Below are 10,278 nucleotides of genomic sequence, written 5' to 3'. Positions count from 1 at the left end.
ACTTGTGTTCCCTGTCAAATGAATAAATAAAATCTTTAAAAAAAAAAAAGGCATTTGAGGAGACTACGTCTGAAGTGAGTCCAACCAGTTGTTACCAGCATTTTGTTCCATGTATTTGGTACTTTGTACTCAAAGGGTTCTTTCTCTTAGGCTGAGAAGGCTCGAGATATGGGTGCCAAAGTTTATTGCATGAGTGTCGTATGTGCATGTAACACAGTTGTACAGAAACATTTTGGGCATATGAGTGTGCATGGAGCATAGTAGTACAGCTATGTTTCACTGGAGTGTGCATGTCAAGCATGGGTTGTGGTGTGATGATATCCTTAATAACTGTTTCCCCATTATTATAGAGATATAATTGACACATACCTGTGTATAAGTTTAAGGTATTCCATGTAAAGACTTGACATGCATATATCGTGAAATGATTACCACAATAAGAACAGTGTCATTACTTTTTAAATCTCACAGTCAAAAGTTTATACATAACAAGAAAAGATATATTTAAAAACCTTCAACAGAACACTGTAAAATGAAATCTGAGAATATATAAAAAGCACAGCACATCAAGAAGAATTAGAGACAACTCCCACAATACAAGTCCGATTCAGTATGTAAAGCATCAGTGTAACTTACCACATCAGCAACGTGCAGAAGAGAAACATTATCTCAATGGATGACTAAAGAATTGAACACATTTCAATGGCCAGCGTCATACTGGGAACACAGCCAGACAGAAGGCATCCATACAAATACAGCTAACATCTCATCCAGTGGTTATATGGGGAACTCCTCTCCCTCACATCTGGAACTTCACAAGGGTGCCCTCTCCCCATCCAGGGGTCTCTGTGTCAGTCTGGTGAGAACTCCTATGCAGTGACTACTGGGACAGAAGCCCCCTCTCTGTAATGGGCTCTGTGTGTGCCCACTGGGGATCAGTACAGCGGAAGTGGAGGGAGAAGCACATTTCTTCCACTGCTAACAGCACTGAGCTGGATCTAGCCAGATGCAGACCCAGAGGCCTGCTCTGGCCTCTGCACTCCTAACTGTAGGGGCATACTGCCACAGACCATGGGGTCAGACAGACCTGTGTTCACATCTGGTTGTGCTGCCCATGAAATGCCACCCAGAACAAACCACTGAACATCTGTGAGCTCCCGTCTTGTCCCCCAGAAGTAGCAATAACACCCATGAGCAGATGTGAGATGGAAGGCCAGGGGATTTTATGAGGACTGGCACAGGGTCTAGAAGTTGGTCAGCCCTAAGCAGGAGTAGTGGTACTAATATTCCCATCATCATGGTGCCCCCGACCCCAGGGCTGAGGCCATGTGTGGAGGGTGTGGGGAAATCATCCCTGATGAAAGCATCTCCAGCCAAATAAGCTGTGGGCCCGCAACTCTCTGATTCCTCCTGTCTTCTGCACCAACCTGCTGCGCGAGGAGGGAGGTGGGCAAGAGACCCCACATAAGGCTCTTCTGGTTTAAAGCACTGAGCCGTGTAGCTGACCTGACAGCTTCGTTTCTCTGATTATGTCCCCTGGACACGCACAGGCCATGGCGTCGCAGCAGCCTGTCAAACTGCAGGTGCAAATGGCAGTCATCGTCCGTCCCCCATGGTGGCCAGGCCGGGGTGACAGGTGCCTGCCGCACACCCACTGACAGCTTAACTCAGCATTCCTGTTCTGACCTTTTCAATTGTTGCCCTCTTGAGGAAGCTGCCACAACGTGACAGTCACTGAGAGGCCAAGCTCAAGGCAGGATCCTGGACCCCAAATGAAATCAAAGGAGGCATTTCATCAGGCTGTCAGTTGAAATAAATCAGTGGGTCAGGGAGCCTTGGGAAGCAGACAGGGGACGAACATGAGACTCAGGACCTTTTCAGCCCCTCATGGTACTCTCCAGGGTGAGGCAGAGGCCTCTGCTAGCCTTCCTGCCTTTATGTCTGGTCCCCAGCCCATCCTCAGCTCAGTGCCCTCTGGCCCTGTGTGGGTGTTTGGTGTTAGTGTGACTTCTGTTGAGTGCTGGTCTTTGCATGGTGAATAAATCCCATGGCCAGAGCACCTAGAAAAGCTGGCAGGGTGAGCACAGACTCAGTTTCTCCACTGTGGTGGCTCAGGCTGGCATCTCCTACACAGGGCCCGAGGGCACTGAGCAAGCCTCTTCCCAACCCCCGCCTGGCCTGAGAGTGTGAGGTCCCTAGCCCCCATCAAGGCCAGGCAGGTCCTCCCTCAGCTCTAAGGCTGGGGCACGGGGTGACACTGGGCTTTCTGCAAGCCCCTCTGTCCACTTTCCCGGGTTCAGTCCACCCCTCCCTTGAGGCCTCACTCCCAGGAGTCTGCCCCTTGCCCCTTCCCTGATTCACTGGCCCCCTGGATTCACACAGCCCTTGGTCTGTCCCTCTCATTAGTCACTTGTCACTTTGTACCTGCCATGACTTTGCCTTGGCTGTGTCACCATTTATTTTTACCATTCAGTACTTTGATATTTTCTCGGACTTTGTGAAGGAAATTTCCAAACCTACAGCAAAGTGGAAACACCAGTACAAGAAACAGCCCCATCTCTACTACCTGGGTTTTACAGTTCATATTTAATATCTGACCATATTTCATTATAATTTTGTCTATCTAATGCTTTCTCTCTGTCTTGCAAACACCCATCTATGCCCACACACAAATACAGACACAATGCATCTTAATTTTTTGTGCGCTTCAAACCAGTTACAGGCATCAGGCTACCTCATCCCCAAAACCCATCATTCTGTATGTATTTCACTGTTTACACCGATATTTGTTAAGAGTTCTCTTTTTTAAATTGCAGCAAACTTTAGTGTATCATTTGATGACTTCTGGTAAATGCACATCTCAGGAAGACAAAGAGTTTACCACTGACCCCAGAAAACCCCTCAGATCACTTGCCAGGCGATCCTTGCCCCCCTCCACCCATCCTGAAGGCAACTGCCCTTCTCAGTTTTTCTCCCATAGGCTAGTTTGCTGCTTTAAAACATCCTCTCGGTGGACTCATGTGGTACGAACACCGTGTTTGAATATCATGCTTGCTCTGGTACTCTTGGCACGGTGGTTTGGAGATTCATCCTTCCTGTGTGTGTGCTGGCTGGACTTGGAGTTTTGTGTCAGGGAGGAAGGCTGGAGGGGGCACGCTGTCATTCTTTTTTCTGTCTGTGACTGGCCCAGAGCGAGTCCGTGGTGGCACGTAGCAGGACCCAGGACAGAGGAGGGCTCTCCTCAGAGATCCAGTGAGCACGGCTGCACTGTGTGCAGAGGGCAGGGTGGGCTGTGTGGGGCAGGAGCCCCCAGAGGGGGAAGGCAGGACCCACGGTGCTGGGCAGAGACACCTTTGCCACCAACGTGGGTAGCTGCTATCCATCTACCATGATCAAGCTCCCCTTTCATCCCATCCTCTGTCTGCCCGAGATAACTACCATAGACAGTTCATCGTATGTCTATACAGAGCTATCTAAATATGCTTTCCAAGGATGTTTTTACATGAATGGGGTCATGCAGTATGTAACATTCCCCAACCATCAGCACATATTCCATTCTACAGATGGAGGAAGTTTATTTCACTAGTCTCCCTGGTCAATATTCTGGTTGTTCCTAACGTGGCTACAGCAGGCTGTGAACACCGTGAGGCTCACTCTGTGGGCATGGGTCAGGATTCCCTGGGTCAATCCCACAAGTAGGATTGCAGCATGAAGAGGACACACAGGATAAGTATTGGTCAGTAGAGTCGGATTTCTCCCAAAGAGCCTGTGCTGAACAGCAGGGGGTATTCCCAGAGCCTGACCCTCCCCAGGGCAGTCACGTCCACTTGTGTTACCTTGTCAGTCACATGGTCAGTGGGTTGCCCTTCCTCACTGCTGGTTTCCTCCTGGCCTCCTTGGGGAGCTCCTCTCTCTGGAGCCCTGGGCGGCCCACTGTACAACTTCTTCTCCAGAAAGAAAATTCTCCATCCAGAAGGACCAGTCTCCCTTCCAGGGGATTTGGGTCCTCATGCCACCCAACCGCTGCGATGCAATGGCCCCTTGTGTTGGAAATGCAGCTCCCTCAAGCTGATGTTAGTCTGTGCTTCATTTTCATCCAGTGGTGGTTACTGTTTGAGGAATTGGGTGGGGGGTCTTGGAGCAGAAGGCGCAGTTACTGGACAGAGCAAAATCCTTTAACTCCACATCTCTTCTGCTCAAAAATCTGAGCCCATCACCATGCTTTCCACTTACAGAGTTTTGCCAAAGTGACAGGACCCTCTGAGAGCAGCAGTGCCTGGGGACACAGATGGCACTGCTACAGAGGAGTGATGATTGAGGAGGGCCCCGAGGGCTACAGTGCACACCTCATGGGAAGGGGGCATGTGGGCAGAAGGACAGTGTGCAAGATTCCCGAGGAGTGCAGGCTCTGTGAGATCCCCGGCTGTCAGGCAGCCTTGCCCTCAGCGGCCGCCCTATATCCTGCGCAAACTGGTGATAGCTGCTCAGAACTAAGAGAAGAGCAGAAGTGGGACTTGCCTTGGGCACATGAGGCCAGATCCTAGCCCTGTACCTGCCAGGGCTCCAGGGAAAGCCACCTGCCCTCTCTTAGCCTCAGCTTCCTTCTGTGTAATTTAGGGCATAATGCCTAGTGCGGGCATGTTGGGAGGTGAGGGAAAGTATAGATCAGCCCATAGAATATGCTGTTCGTGGGGAGTGTTATTTTGGATGAACACCGGCATTACACACCTTGGCCTGGCACAGATTTGCCCACTTCTGGTTCCTTCTGCCTGTTTGCTAGTGGCAGGAAGAGTCTACTTGCTGTTTTGGCCTCCTCTGGAGCCTGATCTCACCTGCTGCCACACACAGCCCGCTGAATTTTCCCTTCTCTGCCTGTATCTAATAACAATGTGGGCTATGCATTTACTGTTGTCTTGCAAGGAAATACTTTTTTGCAATAAAAAATCCTGGGATAATGTGTAAATGCTACTTCTGTGAGACTGAGGGGCAGCAGCTGTGTTCAGGGTGGCCTTAGCTGGGCTGGCTAATGGTTTCAGGGGAGATAACCCCAACTGCTTGTTTCAGGCCAATTACGGAGCGCTGTGTCATGGCTGGCAGGGTGAGCAGTGAGTAGGCAGCCTAGCGCAATCGAATTCAAAGCAGCATTGTGGTACTGGCTACTGTATGTGGGAAAGGACGTGTTCCTTAGGGATATGAAGTCTACCCGGAGTAGACTACATGCAGATTTCTTTGCATAGGCCAACAGCTGGACTTTTCTGTCCTCTATCAAGTCCTCAGTACTCTCATCTTGCTTCCATGTGGTTCATGCTCCTTTAAGGCAGAGACGCTGGTGTCAGGAGCCTTCAGAGGCCAAGCAGGTACCATGAGCTGAAACAGTGAGTCAGGGAAAGCCAAGGATGATGTGCTGCAGTGTAATGGAGAAAAGGCAGCCACTGGCGCCAGGGAGATGCTCCCTTGTGAGCAGGACTGTGGCCCCTGGCTAAGCCAATTGTTGCCTTGCAGAATTGTAAACCCACTGATGCCAGGTGTTCCCATATTCCAAAAATCCAGTAATCTGGATTTTTAGGGAAACTATGTAGACTTTGAGTGCTGACTTCCATTTTTAGAAAATACTTGAAAGACAAACATACCATGTCAGGAGGTCTGCAAAATATACAGAGTAAGAATCTGTTTTCTTTAAAGCAGAAAATTTTCAAACTTTCCCTCAATCAGTGGGAGATGCAGTAAGAACTGAAGTAGGAGAAATCAGGACAGCCATATCCAAGGTTGCACTGGAATTCTGAGAAATTGTTCCAATAACTCATTGACCTAAGGCAAATCAAGCTTTAGGAACTGGAATGACCTATGCTGGGAAAGGTACAGAGGAGGATGCTAATGACATTGCGCTTGCAGCTGAAGACCTGCCTGTTATCCTGGCTAAATCCTTACTAGGATTTATCCCTCCTGGCTAGAGCCTATCTACTAACTATCCTCTCTGTCCCCTGCTGTTTACCTCCAGCACCAGGAAGCACCAGGGGCATATAGCAGCCTGGTGAAGGTCTAATATCTCAGTGTCTCCACACTGAGAGAGGAAGTGTTTGCTGAACCCCAGGTGGATTAGTAATGTCCATGAAGCTTCAGGAGGAGGCAGTGGAGATGTAATCATCTGTAAACTTCCAGAACCACAGTTGAGACTGGATTTCTCTTTCCCTGGCAAATTCTTCTGCACAGGGTCCTGGGCTCCTTGCTTGCCACGCCTTAGTCCAGGTCCTACTCCTGGGATCTCCAGCCTGCACAGAGGAGGAGAGGCAGGATGAGAAAACCCTAAGCATCAGAAAGTCACACAGGCACCAGGCCTGGGTAACCAGCTCAGGCATGGGACAGGGCTGTCTCCAGGCTTGTGGTCCTGGCTCTTCTCTCATTCATGTGGGAGACCCCATGGAGAGCATTGCCTGTACCCCTCAGGGAGTACTTGGGCATTTCAGGGTTTGAAAACCAGGACTAGCATTGCCCCCATGGAGGAGATGAAGCTGGATGCCTTCATGGGCTCCGTGGGTCAGGGATGGATGTGAGGGGACCCTGAGTGTTCAAGTCCCCTCAGCACTCCGAGAGGACTCTCAGTGACACTGGGTGAGGATCTGGCCCTGGAGTGTCACACATGTTGGTTTGAACATAGTTGCTTCCTCAGGAGGAGACCCTGGGAATAATATTCTGGGGTGACCTGCTATAACTAGCAGATAAGAGGGGAGGCAGCCCTAAGTTCTGCCTCACACAGACCTTCAAATGTTGCCTTTGCAGAAGAATATGCTGTGACATTTTATGATACTGCCTTAGATCTATACACAAAGGATGAAATTGTTTGCAGATACAAGTTGGAATTCAAAGCAGCATTTTCTACGGGTAAGTAGCCCCAATGTTGCCTCCAAGTGACAAATCCCCCACTTCAGGCTGCCTTCCCCTCAGCCAGCCAGGCCTTCAGAGCCCTTGCTGACCATGCACTGTGAACATTGTGAGGATAGACCCATGTGGACAAGGGGAAGGAGGGATCTGACTGAGAATTTGGGAAGTCATCAACCCCAAAACACAAGAGCCTCTTGGAGCAGGGCTTTCCCCCTACTGAGAATGGCTCTGGGTGCGGGGTGTGCCCCAGAGCTGCTCTCCCCTCCCTTGGCTCAGCACTCACTTGTTTTGAGTGACAAGGACCCAAATCCATGGAGATTGCTGGTGGAAACAGAGGCAGCCCTGGGGCTCTGAGCATGGGCCAGGTGCACTGGTAGTTTCCCCGGAGGGTACATCACCTGGGACGGAGAGAGGCTGCCAGCTGCCAGGCCCGGACCCTGGAATCCTGGCACAGGCGTATGTCACATGTGTGACCTTCACCAAATGAGGAATCTATTCTCAGCCTCTCTTTTCTCTGCCATAAAATGAGGCCAATATGGTAGCTGAACTAACTAAGCCATGTTGCCTATGTAAACCAACGTTTGGGAAACAGGTTCAGGCGTACCTCTGTAGGGTCGAATGGCTTGAGGAAGTACACAGGTGGACAGGCAGATATGCCCTTAGTGCTGAAGTGGGTGTGATTCTCCCCAGAGATCTGGGGGGCAGGAAGACTTGCTGTGTCGTCCTTTGCTTTCCCATTTAGCCCCCTGATGCCATCATTTGACCTGATTATAGTATGTTCAGTGACATCCTCCTCCAATCAATCCTTAGCAAATGCTCTCCCCTGGGGTATCTCTAGACTCTCTTCTTTCCTGTGGGCACACAGAACAAGATAGGGCCCTGCTGTGGCCACATTCCCACAGCTGCAGTGTGTAGATGGCCTCAGGGGATTAGATTTTCCTCACTCAGTACTTTCTCAGGAGTGGCTTAAGGACTGAGGAAGCCTTTATTTGGAAAACAATGTTCATGGAGCCCTTACTGTACCAAGTAATGCGCTAAGCGCCTTGCATATACCATGTCCCTAATTTCTTAAAACAGACCTATTGTTATTTCTTAGTATAGCTCTGGGATGAGGCAGAGGGGTAATAATGAATTTGCCCAAGGTCTGGAGCCACTGTAGAAAGAGCTGGAAAGCAGACAGAGGCGATCTTATTGCCTAGTCTGGGCCTTGCCTTGCTCAGGTGACATTTTTTTTTATATAATTTTTTATTTTTTATAAACATATATTTTTATCCCCAGGGGTACAGGTCTGTGAATCACCAGGTTTACACACTTCACAGCACTCACCAAAGCACATACCCTCCCCAATGTCCATAATCCCACCCCCTTCTCCCAAAACCCCTCCCCCCAGCAACCCTCAGTTTGTTTTGTGAGATAAAGAGTCACTTATGGTTTGTCTCCCTCCCAATCCCATTTTCTTTCATTTATTCTTCTCGTACCCACTTAAGCCCCCATGTTGCATCACCACTTCCTCATATCAGGGAGATCATATGATAGTTGTCTTTCTCTGCTTGACTTATTTCGCTAAGCATGATACGCTCTAGTTCCATCCATGTTGTCGCAAATGGCAAGATTTCATTTCTTTTGATGGCTGCATAGTATTCCATTGTGTATATATACCACATCTTCTTGATCCATTCATCTGTTGATGGACATCTAGGTTCTTTCCATAGTTTGGCTATTGTGGACATTGCTGCTATAAACATTCGGGTGCATGTGTCCCTTTGGATCACTACATTTGTATCTTTAGGGTAAATACCCAATAGTGCAATTGCTGGGTCATAGGGCAGTTCTATTTTCAACATTTTGAGGAACCTCCATGCTGTTTTCCAGAGTGGCTGCACCAGCTTGCATTCCCACCAACAGTGTAGGAGGGTTCCCCTTTCTCCGCATCCTCGCCAGCATCTGTCATTTCCTGACTTGTTGATTTTAGCCATTCTGACTGGTGTGAGGTGATATCTCATTGTGGTTTTGATTTGTATTTCCCTGATGCCGAGTGATATGGAGCACTTTTTCATGTGTCTGTTGGCCATCTGGATGTCTTCTTTGCAGAAATGTCTGTTCATGTCCTCTGCCCATTTCTTGATTGGATTATTTGTTCTTTGGGTGTTGAGTTTGCTAAGTTCTTTATAGATTCTGGACACTAGTCCTTTATCTGATATGTCGTTTGCAAATATCTTCTCCCATTCTGTCAGTTGTCTTTTGATTTTGTTAACTGTTTCCTTTGCTGTGCAAAAGCTTTTGATCTTGATGAAATCCCAATAGTTCATTTTTGCCCTTGCTTCCCTTGCCTTTGGCGTTGTTCCTAGGAAGATGTTGCTGCGGCAGAGGTCGAAGAGGTTGCTGCCTGTGTTCTCCTCAAGGATTTTGATGGATTCCTTTTGCACATTGAGGTCCTTCATCCATTTTGAGTCTATTTTTGTGTGTGGTGTAAGGAAATGGTCCAATTTCATTTTTCTGCATGTGGCTGTCCAATTTTCCCAGCACCATTTATTGAAGAGGCTGTCTTTTTTCCATTGGACATTCTTTCCTGCTTTGTCAAAGATGAGTTGACCATAGAGTTGAGGGTCTATTTCTGGGCTCTCTATTCTGTTCCATTGATCTATGTGTCTGTTTTTGTGCCAGTACCATGCTGTCTTGATGATGACAGCTTTGTAATAGAGCTTGAGGTCCGGAATTGTGATGCCACCAACGTTGGCTATCTTTTTCAATATCCCTTTGGCTATTCGAGGTCTTTTCTGGTTCTATATAAATTTTAGAATTATTTGTTCCATTTATTTGAAAAAGATGGATGGTACTTAGATAAGAATTGCATTAAATGTGTAGATTGCTTTAGGTAGCATAGACATTTTCACAATATTTATTCTTCCAATCCAGGAGCATGGAACATTTTTCCATTTCTTTGTGTCTTCCTCAATTTCTTTCATGAGTACTTTATAGTTTTCTGAGTATAGATTCTGTGTCTCTTTGGTTAGGTTTATTCCTAGGTATCTTATGGTTTTGGATGCAATTGTAAATGGGATTGACTCCTTAATATCTCTTTCTTCTGTCTTGCTGTTGGTGTAGAGAAATGCAACTGATTTCTGTGCATTGATTTTATATCCTGACACTTTACTGAATTCCTGTATAAGTTCTAGCAGTTTTGGAGTGGAGTCTTTTGGGTTTTCCACATAGAGTATCATATCATCTGCGAAGAGTGATAATTTGACTTCTTCTTTGCCGATTTGGATGCCTTTAATTTCCTTTTGTTGTCTGATTGCTGAGGCTAGGACCTCTAGTACTATGTTGAATAGCAGTGGTGATAATGGACATCCCTGCCGTGTTCCTGACCTTAGCGGAAAAGCTTTCAGTTTTTCTCCA

This window comes from Mustela nigripes, chromosome 4 (genome assembly GCF_022355385.1).
Source record: "Mustela nigripes isolate SB6536 chromosome 4, MUSNIG.SB6536, whole genome shotgun sequence".
Lineage (NCBI taxonomy): Eukaryota > Metazoa > Chordata > Mammalia > Carnivora > Mustelidae > Mustela > Mustela nigripes.
This window is presented reverse-complemented; position numbering follows the sequence as displayed.